This window comes from Balaenoptera physalus (assembly GCF_965194825.1).
Source record: "Balaenoptera physalus genome assembly, chromosome: 4".
Classification (NCBI taxonomy): domain Eukaryota; kingdom Metazoa; phylum Chordata; class Mammalia; order Artiodactyla; family Balaenopteridae; genus Balaenoptera; species Balaenoptera physalus.
This window is the reverse complement of record NC_138891.1, coordinates 56813997-56836341: the sequence shown is the minus strand read 5'-3', so window position 1 is coordinate 56836341 and position 22345 is coordinate 56813997. Positions and strand designations below refer to the sequence as shown.

Sequence of the window (22345 nt, the reverse complement as noted above, 5' to 3'; positions counted from 1 at the left end):
CTGAGTGTTATCAGCTTGCTACCAGGTGGCTCTTTGTCCACAGTGAAATATGGTACTGTTTGGTGTGGAGGTGAGAGGGACTCAGTTGCTGCTCACGGTAGATTGTATTATTCTAAACAACTTGCTTGCCTTCTTTACTGGACTTCTCTCTGCAGGGTCCCTACCCATGGGAGGAGTACTTCCTTCTTTCCATTGACATCAAGCTTGGCCATGGGACTTGACCAAAGTCAGTGGAAGATGAGAAGTGATATAGGTCATGTCTAAGAAGAAGCTTTGGAAGCCATTGCATGAATTTATTTTGCTCATTTTCCTCTGCCACAAGAAAAACAGGTGCCAGATAAAGGCTTTTTCTTTTGCCAGGATTCCAGAATGAAGAAGATACCTGTAACCAACCCAAAGTCAACATAACAAAAATGAGAAATATATTTTTGTTCTAGTAAAACAGTAGTGCTCAAAGTGCTATCTGTTGAGCCCAAGACCCTTTAAGGGTTAAAACTATTTTAATAATAATACTGAGTTCCTTTTTCATTGTGTTGACAGTTGCACTATGGTTCATAAGCTATGGTGGGGAAAACTGCTGGTGCCTTAGGAAAAATCAGTGCAGTTGCTTCAAACTGTGCTCTTTGTCACCATGTATTTATAGTAAACAAAAAATATTATACCTGAGAATGTACTTGATGAAGCAGTGAAACTTACTAATTTTAAAGAATCTTGATCTTGAGTACGCATCTTTTTACAGGTCTTTTTACATGAAGCAGGAAGTGTTGATGAAGCACTTCTGCATGCTGAAATGTGGTTGTCACATGGAAAAGCACTTGTGTGATTATTTGAGTTATGAGCTGAACTAGCCTCTTTATGGAATATAATTTTCACTTGAAACGGTGATTCACTAGGGTTATTTTGACATGAGCATTTGACAGACATTTTGTCAGTTGAAGTGAGCCTTTACTTCAAGGAAAGCAACTGGCAGTATTTGTTGCCAGTGATAAAATCTGAGGTTTCAAGTGTAAATTAAAATTGTAGAAAATTATCAGGCAGTGTGTGCTTGACAGCTTCCCAGTACTTAGGCTTTTTCTGCTGAGCTTGGTAGTGATAGTAGTGAATGCAATTTTTTTTAAAAAATTCGATGTTGTATAATGAAATGCCAACATTTGGGAGCTATACCAAACTCAGTGGACCAGTATTTATGATTGACTGATGAGTGATGTTGCAAAATTATACATGGACAAAAGATTGGTTCATGTTGCCAGACTGATGGATTTTAATGCAACAGTACGAAAGTTAATTGATAAGATTCTATATTTCAATGAACCTTTTAAAAACATTTTTTTTTAATTGACATATCGTTGATTTATAATGTTGTGTTAGTTTCTTCAGTGAACCTTTAAGACACTATTACTTGGTGAGTTTTGATATAGAATCAAAGAATAATATTCATAGATATTTAAAAAAGCCATCAAATATTCCTCCCTTTTCCAACTACACATCTGTGAGTTTGTATTTTTTTTTCATGTATTTCAACCAAAACAACATATTGCAGCTGACTGGATGCAGAGGCAGATATGGTAATCTAATGTCTTCTGTTAAGGCAGACCTTAAAGAGATTTTTAAAAATACAACACTTCTTAAAACTTTGTTTCGTTTTTTTTGAAAATGCAGTTTATTTTAAAATAAAAATTTTATTTTTGTTAACGTGTAGTTGGTTTATTATTTTTAAATTAATTAATAAATACACATTTTAAAGATTGTTTAACTTCTAATGTAGTAAATATTGTTAAAGCTCATGTAAACAAGTTCGAGAGCCTCGTTTTTTTAAAATTAAATTTTTTTTAAAAATTATTTATTTATTTATTTATGGCTGTGTTGGGTCTTTGTTTCTGTGTGAGGGCTTTCTCTAGTTGCGGCAGGTGGGGGCCACTCTTCATCACGGTGCGTGGGCCTCTCACTATTGCGGCTTCTCTTGTTGCGGAGCACAGGCTCCAGACGCGCAGGCTCAGTAATTGTGGCTCACGGGACTAGTTGCTCCGCGGCATGTGGGATCTTCCCAGACCAGGGCTCGAACCCGTGTCCCCTGCATTGGCAGGCAGATTCTCAACCACTGCGCCACCAGGGAAGCCCTAAAATTAATTTTTATTGGAGTATGGTTGCTTTACAATGTTGTTAGTCTCCACTGTACAACAAAATGAATCAGGCATACACATACAGTCCCTGTGCTATACAGTATGTTCCCATCAGTTGTCTATTTTATACCTAGTATCAATAATGTATATGTGTCAATCGCAGTCTCCCAATTCCTCCCACCCTACCCCTTTCCCCCTTGGTATCCATACATTTGTTCTCTATGTCTGTGTCTCCATTTCTGCTTTGCATATAAGATCACCTATACCATTTTTCTACATTCCACATATATGTTATTATACGATATTTGCTTTTCTCTTTCTGAGTTATTTCACTCTGTATGATAGATAGCCTCGATTTTTAAGAGTATAAAGAGGTTATCAGCCCCAAATACTTAAGAACCACTGTTGTAAACTATTAAGGGTTTTAGGATTGTTTGTTACTACATCATAACCTAGTGAAAGATGGTACATTGGCAGGGTAGCTAAGTCAACCTTTTTGTGAAGTGCAAGTTGGTACAATTTCTTGAGCCTCTTTTATGACGGTGGCTGTTTTTTGTGAGGCTATTGATTAGGCATTGAAGTTGCTGGTGACAGTTGTTGACTGACTTCCAAGGAATGGATTATCTTGCCTCATGATTCCACATGTTTGTGGAAGTCTCCGCCACAGCTGGGACTTCTGGTGAGCCTTTGCATGGGACAGAAATATTTTCACACTTTGTTAATTCTAAGAGGTCCATCTGTGTATCTCTTCCTTAAATCATTGTCCATACCTGTGTCTTTTGAGGACCTGAGCTTGGTAGTGATAGTAGTGAATGCAATCCACTACTAGCAACATGATTGCTCCCCTTTTAAGAATGGATATGAACCTCACTCTGTTTCCCTTTATTGACAGTGTGGATCATGAGATGTACTGCCCAGTGGGAGGATTTCTCTTTCAACTTTCCTTAACAGTTACTCCAGATGGAGCAGTAGGATAGAAAGAATCAGTTTCTGGGTGATACCAGCATGTCGTGCAGAGTCATGTAAGCCAGGGTCATATATCTTCTTTCTCAGCTAGCTAGTCTTAGAGGATCCTCCATGTCGTGACAGGCCTTGTGTGAGGAGGAAATTGCAGTGCATCAGGAATGGGCACACCGAAAGTGTGAGCTATCTGCTCGTGCTTCACAACCAGCCTGAATCCTGCTCTGCATGTATCATAACCGCTTGATGATGGAGTGTTTCTGTCACATCAGCTTTGACTTGGTAGATCAGATGATGACAGTTCCCGATGGGCAACTCAGGTTTTATAGTTACCTGTGGCCATGTGTTCATTCTCTACCAGTACAAAAGGTACAAGAATTATTTTCGAAGGAGTCTTAGTTTGATAAAGAAAGTATGACTTTGCCTTAAGAACTCTTAGGGGTCTTTGCTGAGATTTTCCTAGAGGGATTTGCCAATAGTTCCTTATGGCATTGATACATTGACCCTTGGAACACCATTGCAGTCAGAGGGTCATTATGGTCAAGTGACAGAGCTACTTGAACTGCAACCTGGATTGGCTAGGACATTTTCTCTTCCTCTGGGATAAACTTAAAACTGCTGGATTTCAGGTCATTCAGTAAATAGAGCAGCACACACAAATTGGTATATGTTGTTTTCAATATCCAAAGCGGGCCCAGCAAGCTTTCTGCTTCTTTCTTTGTTATAGGAGGTACAAGGCTTGCTTTTTATTTGCTTTTTATTTTGAGGGAATACCCAGAGTTGCTTTTTATTTGCTTTTTGCTTTTTATTTTTGCTTTTTGCTTTTTATTTTGAGGGAATACCCAGAGTTGCCACTCTCCCCTGGCTCCTAGAACTTCATAGTGGTGGCAGGACACCGTATTTTCTTGGGACTTATTTTCTGCCATCTGGCATACCTGTCTTTTTAAGGCATATAGAGTATTGCTATTTCTTCCTCACAAGGTCCTGTTGGCTTCAGTTTATCAGTGCAGTGGACCAGTGTGATGCTGAATGGTGTCATTAGATAACTAAGGTCATATGAAAGTAGAAACTTGACTTAACCTGAGGCAATATAGTGAATATGTACTGCTGTCCAAGCGAAGTGAAAGCAAATTGTAGAGACAGAGACACCATTTGCCAGAACTGTAGCTTTATACCAGGTACTGCACTAAAGAGATCAAATTTGGATTATCAACTTTGCTTGTAGTCATTAAGTTTACAATACTGTTCTTCTCTAAGAACATTTGTGTGTTCTGCATTAGCCAAACAGTTGTACTAAGTGAATATCTGCTAGGGATTCCAACCCTTGTTGCATTTGATTCTTGGATAATTCCCCCAGGAACGCAGTTTTTGATTGGTGGGAGAGCTCCAGGGGTCTCTCTCTGACTTTTCCTGATATGATACTACCCCACTACGCCACCTGTCCTGGCATAAGTGTGGGCTTTTGTCAGTTGGTAGTCAGCTGAGACTACCCTTTTCAGCTGTATGTTCAATACCTGGAGAAATAAGCATAAGATGGGAGGATTGATCCACTCTCTGATAAATGGACTTGGGCCAAAGCCTCATATATTATTTGGCTACTGTAATCCTTCATTCTGGCACGTATGTCATGATGGTGCTATCTGGGTACTCGGGATTAGTTTAAGAGTTAGATTTTATAGTCCCGTAAAGGTTGGGGTATTTCTCTTTCCCAAGTGTATGGCTACTCTGATAAGTGGCTGTTGATCTTTTGTGGAAAGCCAAGAGAAAAATCACAGTGCTCGTGATGCAGTCATAGAGCCTTTTTTGAGGGGTACTTTACCTTACCCTTATTCGAGAGGCTCTGGGTCTGGGAACTTTGAGTGGCTGTGGCTTATGCTCCCTTGGTCAAGCCTAGCTGTATGCTGTGTCTAGAGTTGTTTGTATAGATTAGGGATCAGCAAACCTTTTCTGTAGGGGGCCACATATTAAGTATCTTATGCTTTGTATGCTGGACAGTCTGTGAAAAAACTACCTAACACAGCTATTGTAGTGCTAAAGCAGCCATAGATAATACATAAGTAAATGGATGTGTCTGTGTTCCCAGAAGACTTTACTTACAAAAGCATTGTGGGTCAAATTTGGACTGTAGCTTGTAGTTTCTGTACCTCTGGTACAAATGATATAGGATTATGGTGGGATTTCCTAATATCATGATCTTAGGGACTTTCCAAGATTCTTGCAGATAAATCAGTTTATAACCACTACGTTCCTGTTTCTTTAACGTTGCTTGATGTTATAATTAGGCAGTTAACAAAATCAGACTATGCATTTTGGTCTTGCAAGATCTAGGATCAGGGGTTGGCAAACTATGGTCTGCAGGTCAAATGTGGCCTACACTTGTTTTTGTATGACCCACAGCTAAAAATGTTTTTCACATTTTAAAGTAATTGGGAAAAAAATCAAAAGAGTGATACTATTTCATGACAAGTGAAAATTATATGAAATTCAAAATTTCCTATATAAGGATTTATTGGAACACAGCCACATTAATTTATGTATAGTTTCTGGCTGCTCTCACTTCACAACAGCAGTTTGGTAGTTGTGACAGAGACCTTCCACGACCTTAAAAAAATGACTCTTTGACCCTTTATTGAAAACGTTTGCTGATTGCTGCTCTAGAGTTTGGAGAAGAATTCTTTTATGTCATACTTAGTAACTGCTTTGTTTTTTGTCAGTGCTTTGAGTCAAGAATTTACACTGTGAATATGTCACTTTCTTTTTTTTGAACTCTCCAACGCTTTTAGAAGCAATAGTCCTACTTTGTTTTCCTTGTATGTCTACCTCATTCCCTTCACAGTTTTGTACTACTGCTTCCACTTAGTCCCCAAAGCCTTCTTCATGACAGACGAACGCAGTTGATAATTTTGTCATAGCCTGAATGAACTATCAGAGACAGTCTTATATAGTTGTGTGTACACTGCATTCAGACCCAACCAGATTAGATAACATTCTCAGATTCCCATTACCTTGAAGGTTTGCTCATATACCTACCTCACAGAGTGATTGTAGGAATTTAATGCTATAAATAATATTAGGCAATATTTTATTGAATTTTTACCATGTGCAAGGTTATCCGTGAGTAGTAAAGTGCTTAATTAACTGCATGCTATGTAAGCATTCAATAAAGGTTAGCTGATATATATATATTTTTAAATATTTATTTATTTATTTTGGCTGTGCCGGGCCTTAGTTGCGGCACACGGGATCTTCGTTGCTGCATGCGAGCTTTTAGTTTTGGCATGCATGTGCATGCGGGATCTAGTTCCCCGACCAGGGATTGAACCCAGACTCCCTGCATTGGGAGCGCAGAGTCTTACCCACTGGACCACCAGGGAAGTCCCGAGCTGATACTTATTTTTAATTAGAAATAAATTACCCCCCCACCATACTTCATGTATTATAAAAAAACTTCATTAACCATTAAAATATTTTTAAAAATCACATTAAGTTTAAGTTGGAGTGATTGACGTAACTTAATTTTTTGGCTTATAATATTGCTCCTTTAAAAAATAAAACTTGTAGGGGCTTCCCTGGTGGCGCAGTGGTTGAGAATCTGCCTGCTAATGCAGGGGACATGGGTTCGTGCCCTGGTCTGGGAAGATCCCACATGCCGCGGAGCGACTAGGCCCGTGAGCCACAACTACTGAGCCTGCGCGTCTGGAGCCTGTGCTCCACAGCGAGAGAGGCCGCGATAGTGAGAGGCCCGCGCATCGCGATGAAGAGTGGCCCCCGCTTGCCACAACTAGAGAAAGCCCTCGCACAGAAACGAAGACCCAACACAGCCAAAAATAAATAAATAAATTAATTAAAAAAAAAAAAAATAAAAAAAAAAATAAAACTTGTAGATAAATACAATCAGTTCTCATTATTCACAGTAGTTAAGTTTATAAAGTTGCTGTGAACACTGAATTAGCAAATATTGAACTGTTGCTTCCTAAGGGAAATACAGAGTTAGGTTCCTGTGAGCCTCTGGTCACAACAGTTTTGTCAGTGGATCAATAATAACTTTGTTTTGTGTGTTTCTGTTTAAAAGACACCTTATTGAATATATATTGTTGATTCATTAACATTCACTCATGGCCAACAGCACTATAGCTCCTGCATGAATGAAGCCCGTCCACCACATGTTTTCTCCATAAGGCACATCAGGCCGCCTTGTGCTTAGGAACACTGGACAGCTTTTCAGCACTATGCTGGGGATATTTTAAATAGGAAAATCACCAACAAAAAGCACCAAAATACAAAAGTGTGGCACTAAATGGACCACACAGAGGACATTTGTTCACAGAATGAGAGCTGAAACAATAAGGTAGAGTGCTGGGCACGTGCACTATAGGCAACTCAAATTTTTTGCTCTTCTATACATGTCTGAAGATTGCAGAAGTGTCACAAGTATTAATTTGGGGGTTGTATATAACTTCTAGCAAGTAGGCAGGTCTCACAAATATGAAATCAGTGAATAATGAGGATTGACCATATCTCCCCAGATGCCACAATTTATAATTTATCTTTTATTTGTTTTAATTTTGGGTTTTTATCATTTGCTTTTGAACCTTATTTATTTTTTAATTGTGGTAAAATACACATAACGTAATAGTTTGATTGCACTTGAAGGTACTTAACTAATCTCCAGCACGCTTTTCATTTTTATACCCATTAAACAACAGCTCCCTATTTCCCCTTCTCTCCAGCCTCTGGCAGCCACCCTTCTACTTTCTGTTTCTATGTGTTTGATTACACTAGGTACCTCTCCTAAGTGGCACTATATGATATTTGTCTTTTTGTGACTGGCTTCTTACACTTAGCATAATGTCTTCAAGGTTCATCCATGTTGTAGCATGTGTCAGAGTTTTCTTCTTCTTTAAGGCTGAATAATACTCCATTGTATGTATGGAGAACACATTTTGATTACCCATTCATTCGTCAGCACACACTTTGATTGCTTCCGTCTTTTGGCTGTTGTGAATAATGCTGCTATGAACATGGGTGTGCATATATCTCTTTAAGACCCTGCTTTTTAAAACAAGTTTATCTTTGATATGTCATGCATACGTATGAAAATGAGTGAACCAACTAAACAGAACAGATGTATATTATAAAGTGACAGGTAAAAGTTCTCTGTTTGACCTCATTCCATTCACTAGAGACAGCTGAAGAGTTTGGTGTGTATTCTTTCAAATGTGTTTTTGTGCACAGTTAAGGACTTTTATATATATATATATAAATATATACATTGATATATGTACCATCTACATGTATATATAACAGAAAAATATTTACTATGACTCATTTACATACAGTTTAGTAGCAGTTGGGATGATAATGCATACTGTTCTGTTGACTGGATAACCTAATATTTTTAGAGTAAAGATTGCAGTTTGAAACTACTTAGTTCTGTGCCTCCTTTTTTCCTATGATTTTAGAAATCGAAAGAGAATTACTAATTGTTTAACTGTTTTTTACTATGTAATATTTATGAGGAGGAAGATACAATACTGTCTTATTAAACGTTTGCTGTTAAAGGAGAATCTCCCACTGTCAGTGATAAGCGCATCCTCTTTTTTTTTTTTTAATTTTATTTATTTATTTATTTATGTCTGTGTTGGGTCTTCGTTTCTGTGCAAGGGCTTTCTCTAGTTGTGGCAAGTGGGGGCCACTCTTCATTGCGGTGCGCGGGCCTCTCACTGTCGCGGTCTCTCGTTGTGGAGCACAGGCTCCAGACACGCAGGCTCAGTAGTTGTGGCTCTCTGGCCTAGCTGCTCTGCGGCACGTGGGATCTTCCCAGACCAGGGATCGAACCCGTGTCCCCTGCATTGGCAGGCAGACTCTCAACCACTGCGCCACCAGGGAAGCCCCAGCGCATCCTCTTTTATTTTCTTATTCATTTGTCATTTCTAGATCATACTCAGCTGCCACTGTTTCTTCCATCTCATGTTGTGTTTTATTGGATTCCTTTTTTACTTTGGTGCTGTATCTTTTGATTTTTTTCATAAGTATAATTTAAGTTCTTGAATGTCTGAAAATGTCTTTATTTTGACTCTTGATGGAGAATCTGACTTGTGAGAGCAGTGCTTTCCAACTTTTTTCATACCATAATATGTATATAGAAGATGATAATATTTGTGTGGTGAGTGAAATTGTTTGCAGCAGAGGCCTCTGGCTGTGCAGGTTACCTGGTAACCCATTTATTTGTAACACACATGTTGGTAAAGGTCTATAGGAATCTGGTTTCAAAATATCTTTCCCTTAGAATTTGGAGGATAGCGCTCTGTTATCTTCTAGCATCCTGTATTTTTGATGAGAAGATGAATGTTAGAGTGATTCTAGTTTCTGGACGCTTTCTTAGCATTCTGAAATTTTTCCAGCATGATCCTGGATATGGGTCTTTTTTCTTTTTCTTTCTTTTTTTTTTTTTACACTAATTTTTGTTGCGTTGTGTGTCTTTTCAGTTTGATGACCGAATCTTTCTTTAGCTCTTGGAAAGTTTAATATGTCCCCCTTTTTGGATTAATTTCCCTCCACTTTTAGACGTCTTATGTAAGTGGATGTTGGGCCCCTTAGATCTCTTTTTTTTAAATAAATTTATTTATTTATTGGCTGCGTTGGGTCTTTGTTGCTGTGTGTGGGCTTTCTCTAGTTGCGATGAGCAAGGGCTACTCTTCGTTTTGATGCGCGGGCTTCTCATTGTGGTGACTTCTCGTTGCAGAGCATGGAGGGCTCTAGGCACACGGGCTTCAGTAGTTGTGGCACGCAGGCTCAGGAGTTGTGGCTCGCGGGCTCTAGAGCGCAGGCTCAGTAGTTGTGGCGCATGGGCTTAGTTGCTCCGAGGCACGTGGGATCTTCCTGGACCAGGGCTCGAACCCGTGTTCCCTGCATTGGCAGGCAGATTCTTAACCACTGCACCACCAGGAAGTCCCACCGGGCCCCTTAGATCTTAATTCACATTTTCTGTTTTCTTACAGTTTCCATCTTTGTGTGTGTGTGTGTGTCTGTCTGTGTGTGTCTGTGTATTCGTTTACCTTGAAAATAAGGTAAATTTCCCTTCCCTTTAAGGGAAGATCACTTCAACCTTATAGTATAGGTAAATAATTTGGTGTTCAGTCATGCCTGTCCGTGTGTACCCTGCCCCCCGCATTTTTGTTCTCTCTGTTCATCTTGTTCCTCTTTTATGCTGTTAGGTTTCCCCAAGTGTTTGATGGATCATGGTTAATATTGGCAGTTGAATTGTGTCTGCCTCAGTGTGTAGTTCTTTCTCTGCCAGGCCTCTATCTTGAATGGTAGTTTTGGTATGATGGATTCTTAGGTGTGGACCAGCAGACCAGACCTCCTAGGGAGGGTGGTGGGTGAGGAGTGGGTGAGGCAGTGCCCTTCTCACCTGGATGACTGTGGTGTCCTTAAGTACTGCAGGGGGTTAGTACTTTGATAGATGTCACTCAAATGGTATTGAGCTTGCTCCCTCTCCCCCTCTTCTTTTCCTTTGCTTTTTCCCTCCCTCCCTTTTTATTTCTCTCTTTGTGTTAGAAGTTTGATGTTCCCTCCATCCTCCTGCTCTCCTTTTCTCTCAGGTCTGGCTGCTCTCACAGGAAGCCTAATCCAGGCAGAAATTCCTGCTTTATAGAGATCAGCTCCCTGGCTTTATCTTAAAGGCAGAAGCTGCCACCACCTGTATCTCTGTTCATAAAGTGAAGGGGGGGGGGAGGGGGATCGTGTGTCTAGAGTAAGGTAATGCAGCACCCTGATGAAGTACCCTAATTGTTTCCTCCTCTTTGTCGTTGTGATTAATTTGATTATAACTTGAACTTCTCTAGCGTGTCCTTGAAAAGACTTTGGTGTCTTACACGTGGTTTCATCCTTTTTTCCTCTTTTAATCCAGTCTTTCTACTTTCTATCCCCCCAGAATTCTTCAAAATTTATGATTATCGAGTGACATCTTTTCTTGTTCTACAGCAGTGCTATCATTTCATTTTAATTTAAATCTTTTTCCTGCCATTTCAATGGGACCTTGGGATGGAGGAAAGAGAGATGGATACGTTTATTCAGTCCACTGCCTTGTACTGTAATTGACTAATTTATGACTGATTTTTAAAAGGTAGGTAAGTTCTTAAACACATCTCTCTCTTAATGTGCATGACTACTTTTGTGCCTTAGAAGATTTACTAAATCATCTTTTTCCCCCAGTAATAAAGGACATTTTAATTTTCAGTCTAAGTCATAATGTTCATTGCTGTTCTTTGGGCATATGGCCTCTTGTAGAAGAAAACATGCATAACCATAGTGACATTGCTGGCCATCACCTTCTGAATGCTTTTGTGTGTGTGTGTGTGTGTGTGTATAAGGTTATACATGTGAGTGAAGTCATCATCTTTTTTAAAGAAACAATATAAATTGGAGAATATCCAGTTACTCATGAAAATGGTCAGAAAACTGATAAAATTATGTTGTTACCTCTAGTGAAGCATAGCAAAGCAGGGAAACATTTTTGAAAATGATTTAGTAAAAGTCTAGGGGAAGAGACTACAAGAATAACTAGAACATTTTTGTTCTTTGCCATCTTGTATGGATGTGCAGTGTAGTTTAGCGTGCACTTTGCTGGAGGGGAAAAATATGGTACTTGTGTCCCAAATACTACCTTTTCGCTTAACACCTTGTAACCCTACCCCACCCTTCCCTTTTTTTGGTAGTGTCTAGGATATTGGGTGATGGATTTTACTGCCCAAATGTTTTTAAACATCAGGCTTTTGATGAGAAATTGAGAAGATGTGTCAGTGCATACAACTGTAATAAAGACAATGCTTATGTCCATGGCTTTCAGAAGTTTTTGGTCTGTGGTTCACAGTAAGACATACATTTACACTGCTGCCTTGTATGTGTGTGTAACATTGGAATTAGAGTTTCATGAAAAAGTATTTACCCTTGATGTGATGTACTCATATTGTCTATTTCATTAACGAAAAGAGTATGACCCATTAACTTTATTTCATGGTCTACTAATGGTTGTGACCTGCAGTTTGAAAAACCCCTGATTTAGATCCTGGTCTGTAGGAATAGTGAGAAGATGGAGGGACTTGGATTCAGGTAAACCTAGGGGGTTCTAGCTTAATGGTTTTGGGTAATTTCCTTCTTTGAATCCGTTTTTGCAACTGTAAATGGGAATAATAGTATCTTGTTATATTGATTGTGAGAATTAGAAAAAAATGCAAAGTGCCTAGCAGTGCTAGGAATGATGTAGATAGTTAATAATTGGAAGGTTTATTATTATCTTTGTTATTTTTATTGCACGCCAGCTGTCTTATTAAGTAGGCACTGAGATTCAAACGTCCTTGCTTTTAGGGAGATAGATAACATTTTATTGATATAGAGACCTAACTGTCCTACAGGGTGAGAAGGATGTTACTAGGGCTTCCCTGGTGGCACAGTGGTTAAGAATCCGCCTGCCAATGCAGGGGACACGGGTTCGAGCCCTGGTCTGGGAGGATCCCACGTACCGCGGAATAACTAAGCCCATGCGCCACAACTACTGGGCCTGTGCTCTAGACCCCGCGAACCACAACCACTGAACCCACGTGCCACAACTACTGAAGCCTGCGCGCCTAGAGCCCATGCTCCGCAACAAGAGGAAGCCACCTCAGTGAGAAGCCTGTGCACCGCAACAAAGCGTAGCCCCCACTTGCCACAACTAGAGAAAGCCTGCACGCAGCAATGAGGACCCAATGCAGCCAAAAAAAAAATAATAATAATAAATAAATTAAAAAAAAATAAACCTTTAAAGAAAAAAGAGGTATAGTAAACTAAAGAAGGAAGTCAATGTCAGGAAATTACAGGCATGCCTCCCCACCCACCACCCTGCCTTTTACCCCAAGGAACAGGGTCTCTCAAATTAGTTCCAGGTAAATGGGGTTTTTTACTTCAAGGATACATAAGGGAGGTAAGGAAAAACAGTCGTTTTAAAGCTGCAAAGCCAGGCGTTTCAGAGACTTGCAGTGCTGTTTTGACCATAATGGATTGTTTTCATTTTCTGCCTTCATGGATAATTGGCACATCTTCTAGAATATAACAGTCTTAGGGACTGAATTCTCATGTTTCCCTCCAGTAGCAGCAACCCTGGGCCTCCAAGTCCAGTATTCCACCATTATGGCTAAGTTTTGTCTCCCACTAGATCAGCTTCTCCTCTACTGTTCTTCATGATTTCTGCTGTGGTGTGACTTCTGACCTTTGTCACACTCTTGGTTTCTTGACTCCTGTTTTTTTTTTTTTTGGTTGTAAGCAACAGAAAGAGATTTTAGATAATTGAAGCAAAAAGGAGGAAAGATATGTGGTAGTTGAATGAAGCAAAGAAAAACTGAAGCGCAAGAGATCTAGGTCATAGGAATCAATGAGCTGGCTTGGCAGTTAGTAATCTGCAGTTATTTTCTATGTAGTTTTTCTCTCTTCACATTCAGAGATCTAGGAGAGAATCTGATTTACCTAGCTTGAGTTGTTTCCATTCTTTGGCCAGGGGAGGAGAAGACACGCTGAATGAAAATCCAACCAAGACTCCGTGTAGTAGAAGCGTATTGTGTTTTAAAAGCAAAATTGGAGTGTTGTTCCAGAAGGAGACTGGACGTTGGCAGTCAAAAACAACAGATGTCCAATACAGTGTGTGTGTGTTTGTGGAGGGGTGTATATATATATATTATTCAGCCTCCAGAGAGAAGATGTGTCTGGTTCTTAATCATTATCCTGTATAGAGTATGTTTACTGGGCATGCTGTGTGGTTTGAAAAAATGAACAGAACTTTGGGAAAGTAGGTGACTCGGCCTTAGGGCATATATTTTGAAACTATGTGATACGAGAGGAGAGAGAGAATAAGCAAGATAATGTCATCCCCAGGATTGCAGATTCATTTATTTTAAGCTGTCAAATTATATGATCATATTTACCTTTTAGAAAGTTTACTCTGGAGGCCTTGTAAAGGTTGGAGTGAGGGCGAAGGGCCGTTTAAACAGATAGAGGTAGCAAGACCAGTGAGAAAGCTGTCTGGTTAGTTGAAATGCATATTTATAAGGCCCTCTGTGATCTGATTTAATTTTCCACCATTTATCCCTTGCTTACCACTGTCTAGCCATACTTTTGCTCAAATCAAACTTGTTCTCACCTCAGAGCCTGTACACTCTATTGGAATTCTCCCACCTTTGGTTAGCACTTCCTTGGACTCAGCTTGTGTTTCCCTTCCTCCTCTCCTAGCTATAGTCTCTAATCTCGACACCTCTTATGGCATTTCACTATCAGATTATTCTGTTTTATTTTTTCATCACAGTTATTACATTCTGTTACTTTTTTTTTTTTTTTAACCTGTTGGGCTAATATTGGCAGTTAGTCAAGGTTTGATTGCTAAAGAAGACTCAAGGGACCTGAAATGGATGGTGCTGATCTGTGGTTTATTGCTGAAAAAGGATGTAGTACAGCAACTGCATTGGAGTGAGGTTACGCATCACAACCACAGCTTGCCTCACAGTAATGGACCTGAAGAGGCTGGGCGTGAACTGCAAGTGTCCTGCCTCTGTAGGATCATACCGGACATGCTTTCTCTCTCAGCTCAGGATCACTGAGGTGTGCATGAAATACCCTGCAACCAGGGAGCCCACAGTAGAGTCTTAGCTGGGACTTCTTATGTCCTGCTGGCAACAAAGGCATGTCTGTGCTATGTAACCAGCCCCAATGGCAGAGCTCTGTGGAGGTCTCACCAAAACCAGGTGTAAACACCATCAGTCTCACTGTTAACAATAAACATTGCTGACCAGCTGGTACAAACAGTCCAAAGCTCATTGGACCCATAGTTTCAGATCAGCACTATTAATCAGTATGTTTTATGCTTTGACCAGGCATGGGTGCCATATAAGAGACTTATTTGAGGAATATACTCAGCCCAATTCCAGGCCTGCTGGAATAACCCTCAGAATGCTTTTTGTTTATATGTTTACTTATCTTTCTCTTCCACTAGAATATAAAGGCCAGTAGAGCAGGAATCTGTGTTGGAAGATGTCAGTGATTTCCTTAAAGTGTTTAAGATTTGACAGTGGATATTCAGAATGACCAAAAGTATCTTTTCCATTTAGTTTTTTTTTTTTTCCTTAAACTTTTAAGTTTGGGACCTTAGTGTTTTGGCAAGGACCAGGCACTTTATGCAGTTTTGAGGTCAGGAAGCAATGAGTGATGCGAAGGAATGGGTATAAAAGTGAGTGTGATTGTCTTCCGCTTCTGTTATTCCTTCATCTTTCCCTAACCACGCCCTTAAGGGTCTTCATGTCTAGGCAGATAAGGTAGTTTCCCTTTTTTGTTTGTTGCTATGTGTCTTAGAGAGTTAGATACAAAAAAATTTGAACTGTCTCCTATAAAAAGAATTACAGTGTATTTACAGGCAGGGGAGGCAATAAGAAATAGGTGCCTTTTTATTTTTTGGAATGCCTTTTATTCACCAAACATTGTACTAAGATTTGTTGTTTGATTTTTTAAAAAACATTCATTATCTCTAATCTTTATGAGAATACTACAACGTGGGTAGTAATATCTCTATTTTATAAGGCTCAAAAGTTAAGTACTGTGCTCAAGGCTGTTCTTAGTAATTACTTGGCAGAGATAGATATGGACCTAGATCACTGGGGCTCCAAAACCAGAGTTCTTCTCTCATTGTATGATGTAGTAGGAAGTAGAAGATAGCAAGAACCTTATAGTGAATGCTCACTACCATAACCTTTCAACATATGCTGGGAATATAGATTTTAAAAAATTCAAAGTTCTGCCCCTTACAGCTTGCTGATTCCATATTAAACATAATTTCCGGGGGCTCTATCATCTGTTTCTGTTTCCTTTTATACTTACGTATTTAGAACTGTCTCATCTATCTTATTTGGATTCATGTCAAATGAATATGTTGAGGTTGGACATCCCTGATTTGCTAAGTTCTCTTTATCATATTCTCTGAAACATAGTTTCCCATTGCTGTTGTATCACTGACCTTGCAATAAGGTGCAGTAATTTGATTTCCCAGTACATCTAAATCCAAAATATTGTGGCCTTTTCTGTTTAAAACATTTCTAGATAGTCTTTCTCTGAGAAGTGATGAATAATTGTTTTAATCTAGACTCTGATAATCTCTTTATGGGTTTCTATTTTTGCTTCCCTTTCAGGTAATTATTTTTTAGCTTCATCGTTTTGAACATTTAAACATTTTATACATGGCTCAAAGTTTAAAATTTACAAAAGTATACATGGAAAGATCTTCCCTCAACCACTTGGTTCTCCTCCCTGGAGCAGCCAGTGTTATTTTCTTATACGTCTTTCCAGAGATGATGTTATATACAAACAAATAAATAATATGCTTTCTCTCAACTTTTTTTCCCCTAACGTATTGTGTATTGTACCCACTGTTTTGCCTTTTTCCCCCTTCCTCTTTTGTGCCTAACAGTATATCCTGGTGATCAGGACCTTATCAGTACCTGACGAGTTTCTTCATTCTCTTTTTTTGACTGAATAATATTTCAGTATTACCAAGTCCCTATTGATGGACAGTAGGTTGTTTCATTTCTTTTGCTAATTCTGCAGTGAGTAACTTTGTACACAGGTTATTTTGCATATATGCAAGCATATTTTGAATGATAAATTCTCCACAGTGGGATTTTAGTGTCAAAGGATATGTGCATTTTTAAGTTTCACTGCCAGATTGTCTTCATGGAGGTTGTAGTAGTGGACACTCCTACCAGCATTGTTTACGTGTAAAGCTACAAAAGTGTTATAGCCCTTTTTATCTTTACCAAACTGGTAGCTGAAAAGTACTGTCTTGTATTTTTTTTTTAAAGATATGCTTCTTATTATAAAATACCTAATAAAAGGACACAAAATATAGCTTGCTGAATTTCACAAATTGGGCACACTCATGTAACCACTAACCCCAGTCATTGCTCCATCCCCAGCCTCTGGAAAGGTAAACATTATCCTGACTTATGTTATTAATTCATTATTTTCATACTTCATTTAAATCATGCAGTATGTGTCCTTATTTATGGTTTGCTCAGCATTGTATCTGAGGTTTAACCAGGTTGTATCAGAAGTCCTTGGTGAACTCTTAATTACATTTCTCTTACAAGAAGAGAATCTTTTCATGTTTCAAGCTTTAAATTTTTATGAGTATCTTTTCATGTTTCAGGCTTTAAAGTTTTTATTTTCTGTAAGCTATTTATTTCCTGTATCCTGAATGGAGGATCATTTTCTTATGGATGACTTTATATGCAAAGGAAGTTAATTCTTTATCTGGGATATGAGTTGTAACTGTTCCCTGCAGTTAATCATGCCTTTTGATTTTGCATGTGATGGTTTCTGCGTGAAGATTTTTAAAACTTTTATGTAACAATTAATTTTCGTTGCCATTAAACTTTTCTCTCCATAATATTCCTTACTTGTTTTCTTCAGTAAGCCTACTCACTGTCATCTGGACATCACAAACTTTTATTAAGCCACACCTTAATATTAATAAAAATGAAAGTGCAATAAGGAAATGAAAAGTGATAACTCTGAAAGTGATATTTGAATCAGATGTAAATGGAGTTACTGAAGAATAGAATGTTGGCACTGTTCAGGAGACTCTTGATTTGCAGTCAGAGGAACTTAATGAAAGCAAACTTATGTATAAATGAGGAAAGTGGTTGTGCTGAAACGGGTGATGTCCAGAGGAAGTGATGCTGGCAGAAACTTCACACTGATGGGACTCTTTTGACATTGAAAGTGCAAGGGATAAAATGTTAGAAGCTGGTCACAATTTAGAAAGGAATATGACAGTTACCCAAGATGTATAAAAGGTGCTCCCTCTGTACTGTAAGTTATACCATTAGATGAAACAAGTGCTGTTCAAACTACTGGGTACGTTTATTTATAAGCAAATAAAGCACTTTAGTTCACAGTGGTTCTCATTTCTTAAATTACAGTGTACTAAATGAATATTAGTTTTACTATATTTTTATCTTCTTATAAATTTATAACTGACAGTTTTTTACTGTTTAGACAGTTTTTAAGGTCATGGAACAATTTCCCTCATTAAGTTTACTTGGCTTGGTTTCATCTAACATGGTCATTTTTATGGTCCCACACCACTGTACAAAATGAGGACTGCCTGTGTGTGGGTTTTTTTTAAATTAATTATTTATGCATTTATTTATTTTTGGCTGCATTGGGTCTTCATTGCTGTGCGCGGGCTTTCTCTAGTTGCGGCGAGCGGGGGCTACTCTTTGTTGCGGTGTGCGGGCTTCTCACTGTGGTGGCTTCTCTTGTTGTGGAGCACGGGCTGTAGGCACGCGGGCTTCAGTAGTTGTGGCTCTCAGGCTCCAGAGCGCAGGCTCAGTAGTCGTGGCGCACGGGCTTAGTTGCTCCGCGGCATGTGCGATCTTCCTGGACCAGGGCTCAAACCCGTGTCCCCTGCATTGGCAGGAGGATTCTTAACCACTGTGCCACCAGGGAAGCCCCTTCTGTGTGTGTTTAAACAACGCTTCTTCCTCTCCCTCTAAAACTCCTTAAATTGACCTGATATTTTTCAGAAAGTGATCCCTTCATTGTCTGTTGTGACCTGGGAGTCCATCATAGATTAAATAGGATTCCAAATATGGTATGTTTGTTTTTCTTGCACTTAGGACTTGAGTTGCTGAAGCTGCTCTGGATCACGTTTCTTCCCTAAATTGCCAAATGTAGATACTAATAGCCTTATGCACTTATATGAAGAAGAGTATGTGAGATCATGAAAGACACAGTGGTTTTGTGTATTTCTTGAGCACCTGTCATTTACTAGGTTCTGTGTTAGTTATTGGGGTATGAATAAAATTCGGTTCTCTTGTTTTCTTGAAGGAACTCATAGTCTACTAAAGTTGGGCAAACAGATGAAAGATAATATAATGGAGTTACATAGAAAGGTAGGAGAATTATAGTTCATGATACTGAAAATTCAGATAACAGAACATTTTAAAAGTGTTGCTGAATTCTTTGCTGTGTTCTGTGTTGTTCTCTGATGTTGGAGATACCACAAGAACGATTCTTGTTTGCAAGGAAATTGGTGGGAACTGTGTATACAAGTTGAGCCTCTTTATGTAGGTCGGGTGGCAGCATATCTAGTATATGCCATAACTGATGTATTTTTGATATAAGTAATATAGAAATACTTGTACTTGGACAGCAGGTACATACTGATTGTAATCTGTCTTTGGCATATTAATGTTGAAAGCAAATATCCTGATTTTGGATTGTGCATGCATTTTATGAGCAGAGTAGGTTAATTGAACAACTCGAGGGTTATATTGTAAGTTTCTGTTGGAGCTAGGTTTTGAGCCTCTGGTCCAGTGTTCTTATTCCTACTCTTGTGCCTAAATTATTAGGTATTATAATTTAGCATTATGTATAGTCATTTGAAAAGTGTTTGGTTTTCACTTCCTTTCTTTGTAAAAGCTTGACCTACTGTGCCTTCCTTTTTGTTCCAGAGATGAAATCAAAGATACTGATTCTGATTATTTACTGAACACATTTTTATTCAGTATTTTAGGAGAGCCTGTGCTAAGAACTGAGGGATATGAAAATGTCTAGCTATTGGCTACCATGAATCTTAGTTTAATAGATGACATAAGTCTTGAATACAAATAGCTAAACCAAATAATATAATACAGGCTGGCAGTCATTATCTTATGGGTGGTACAAGTGAGGACTTGGGTTCAAAGGAGTAAGCAGTTATTTACAGCCAGGGGAATCAAAGACTTCATGGATGCAGAATAGCTGATCAGAGACTTGAAAGATACTTCATGGGCATGTTAATAGAAGCATGTACCAATTGTTTGGTAAATGATCATTGGATCATAAATGTTACCAATTTTTGTTCTCAGTAGAATATTGTTAATATGATTCAGGATCATATAGTATAGTAGGTCTCAAAGTATGGCCCCTGGCAGCATCAACATATTTTGATAACTTCTTAGAAATGTAAATCCTTGGTCCCATCCTAGACCTAGCAGAAAGCTGGGGTGAGGAAGGGGGAACCAGCAGTCTGTGCTTTAACAGTATTTCTTGTTTTGAGAGAACCAGGCATTTATAGTCCATTATTATCTTTGGAAAAAATGCAGTATCTGTATCAGCTTTATTTGATAGAGCTTACTTTTTTGTACATGATCTTGCTCTAGAAGCTATTAATGATGATTAATCACCCATTCTGTAACTTTGGTTAAAAGTCATTGCTTTCCAGGGACTTCCCTGGTGGCTCAGTGGAAGAATCCGCCTGCCAGTGCAGGGGATACGGGTTCGAGCCCTGGTCCGGGAAGATCCCACATGCCGCGGAGCAGCTAAGCCTGTGTGCCACAACTACTGAGCCTGCGCTCCAGAGCCCACGAGCCACAACTACTGAGCCTGTGTTCCACAACTACTGAAGCCTGCACGCTTAGAGCCTGTGCTCTGCAACAAGAGAAGCCACTGCCGTGAGAAGCCTGCGCACTGCAAGGAAGAGTAGCCCCCGCTCGCCGCAGCTAGAGAAATCCCGTGCGCAGCAACGAAGAACCAACGCAGCCAAAATTAAATAAATAAATAGATTTAAAGAAAAAAAGTCATTGTTCTCCGACTTAACTATTTGATTATAAAATCTCTGTCACTTTGAAGGGTAATTATTTTTTTCTTAAAAATTTGAAAATCTAGAAATTGAAGAAGTTAGCTGTTTTAATTGTCTGTTAGTGGTAAGTATAAAGAAAATTGCTAGCACATCTCAGCACATGGCGATATACTGGCTGCTTTATTCCCATCTAGAATTTAAAAATGAGTTATTGTAGTCATTGGTAAAACATATAGAAACATGTCCTGATAAAAGTTTTTCATTTTTATGAAATCTTTTAATGACACCTGTCAATTATACACTAAATATTTTTTTGAAATTTTCTAATAATTCATTATTTCAAATGAAATGGTAATAATTGAGGAACTGCCAGAATTTTCTAAAGTGGCTGCATTTTACATTCCCACCGGCAGTGTATGAGGGTTACTATTTCTCCACATCCTCAGTAACCATTATTATTGTTTTTTTGTTGATGTTGATAAGCATCCTAGTGGGTGTAAAGTGGTATCTCATTGTGATTTTGATTTGCATTTCCGTGATGGCTAATGATGTTGAACATATTTTCATTAGCCATTTGTACACCTTCTTTGGTGGAATATCTATTCAGATACCTTGCCTGTTTTTAAATTGGGTTGCTTGCCTTTTCATTATTGAGTTGTAATATTTCTTTACATATTCTAGACACAAGTCCCTAATCATTTGTTTTGCAAAAGTTTTCTTCCATTCTGTGGGCTGTCTTTTCACTTTTCTTAATTGTGTCCTTTGAAGCAAAGAAGTTTTAAATTTTCTTGATGGCAGTTAATCGTTTTTTTTTTTTTTTCCTTTTGTTGCTTGTGCTTTGGGTGTCATATATAAGAAACCATTGCTTAAATCCAAAGTCACTTAGGTTCTGATCCATTTTTAACTAATCTTTTATATAGTATGAAGTAGGGTTTCAACTTCATTCTTTTGCATATAGGTATTCAGTTGTCCCAGCACCCATTTGTTACAATGACAGATTTTTATGAATTAAAAAAATTTTTTTATTTTGTATTGGGGTATAGTTGATTAACAATGTTGTGTTTCAGGTGTACAGCAGAGTGATTCAGTTATACATATACATGTATCTATTCTTTTTCAAATTCTTTTCCCATTTAGGTTATTACAGAATATTGAGCAGATTTTTGTGAATTTTTATCTATACTTCCTAGATCTTATTAGCGGCTGAAGAGATTTTTACTATTCCCACCCTGTTGTCTAAAATAGGAATAATTTTACTAAGTATTAAAGAAAAAATGCTGTGAATAAAAGCACTGCGTTCTATCTTAGGAGTCATATTTTTAGAAGGACACAAACTGGAGCAGCTTTTGTCATTGTTATGTCACAATTTTTTAAAATGGGAAATACAATGTTTGGCAGTGAGACTGAGAGAAAGTCCTTCCATTCAGTACCTAAAGATTTTCATTTGGAGCAGGGTTAAGATTGTTTTATGTAGCTCTACAGGCCCTAAGTAGAAGTTACAGGTAGATACATTTGAATGCTAGAGAGGAAAGAACTTTGAAACAATTAGATCTGTCTAATAACTTAGTAAAATGGGCACCCAGGAGCTCAAGCAGAGGTTGAGTCATTTTGTCATTATATTGAC

General features: G+C 38.5%; 1 protein-coding gene and 1 long non-coding RNA gene across 6 annotated transcripts in view; one reads left to right on the top strand and one right to left on the bottom strand.

Moving 5' to 3' along the window:
• The window catches only part of TBL1XR1 (TBL1X/Y related 1), a 179187-nt gene that overhangs the window by 38388 nt on the left and 118454 nt on the right, over nt 1-22345 (top strand). The gene's annotated exons all lie outside the window — the stretch shown is intronic.
• LOC309659403 lies at nt 2119-8683 on the bottom strand. Its single transcript, XR_014262785.1, has 2 exons — nt 6959-8683; nt 2119-6634 (listed from the first exon to the last, which is right to left on the bottom strand). It is a non-coding gene; the product is annotated as an uncharacterized lncRNA (long non-coding RNA).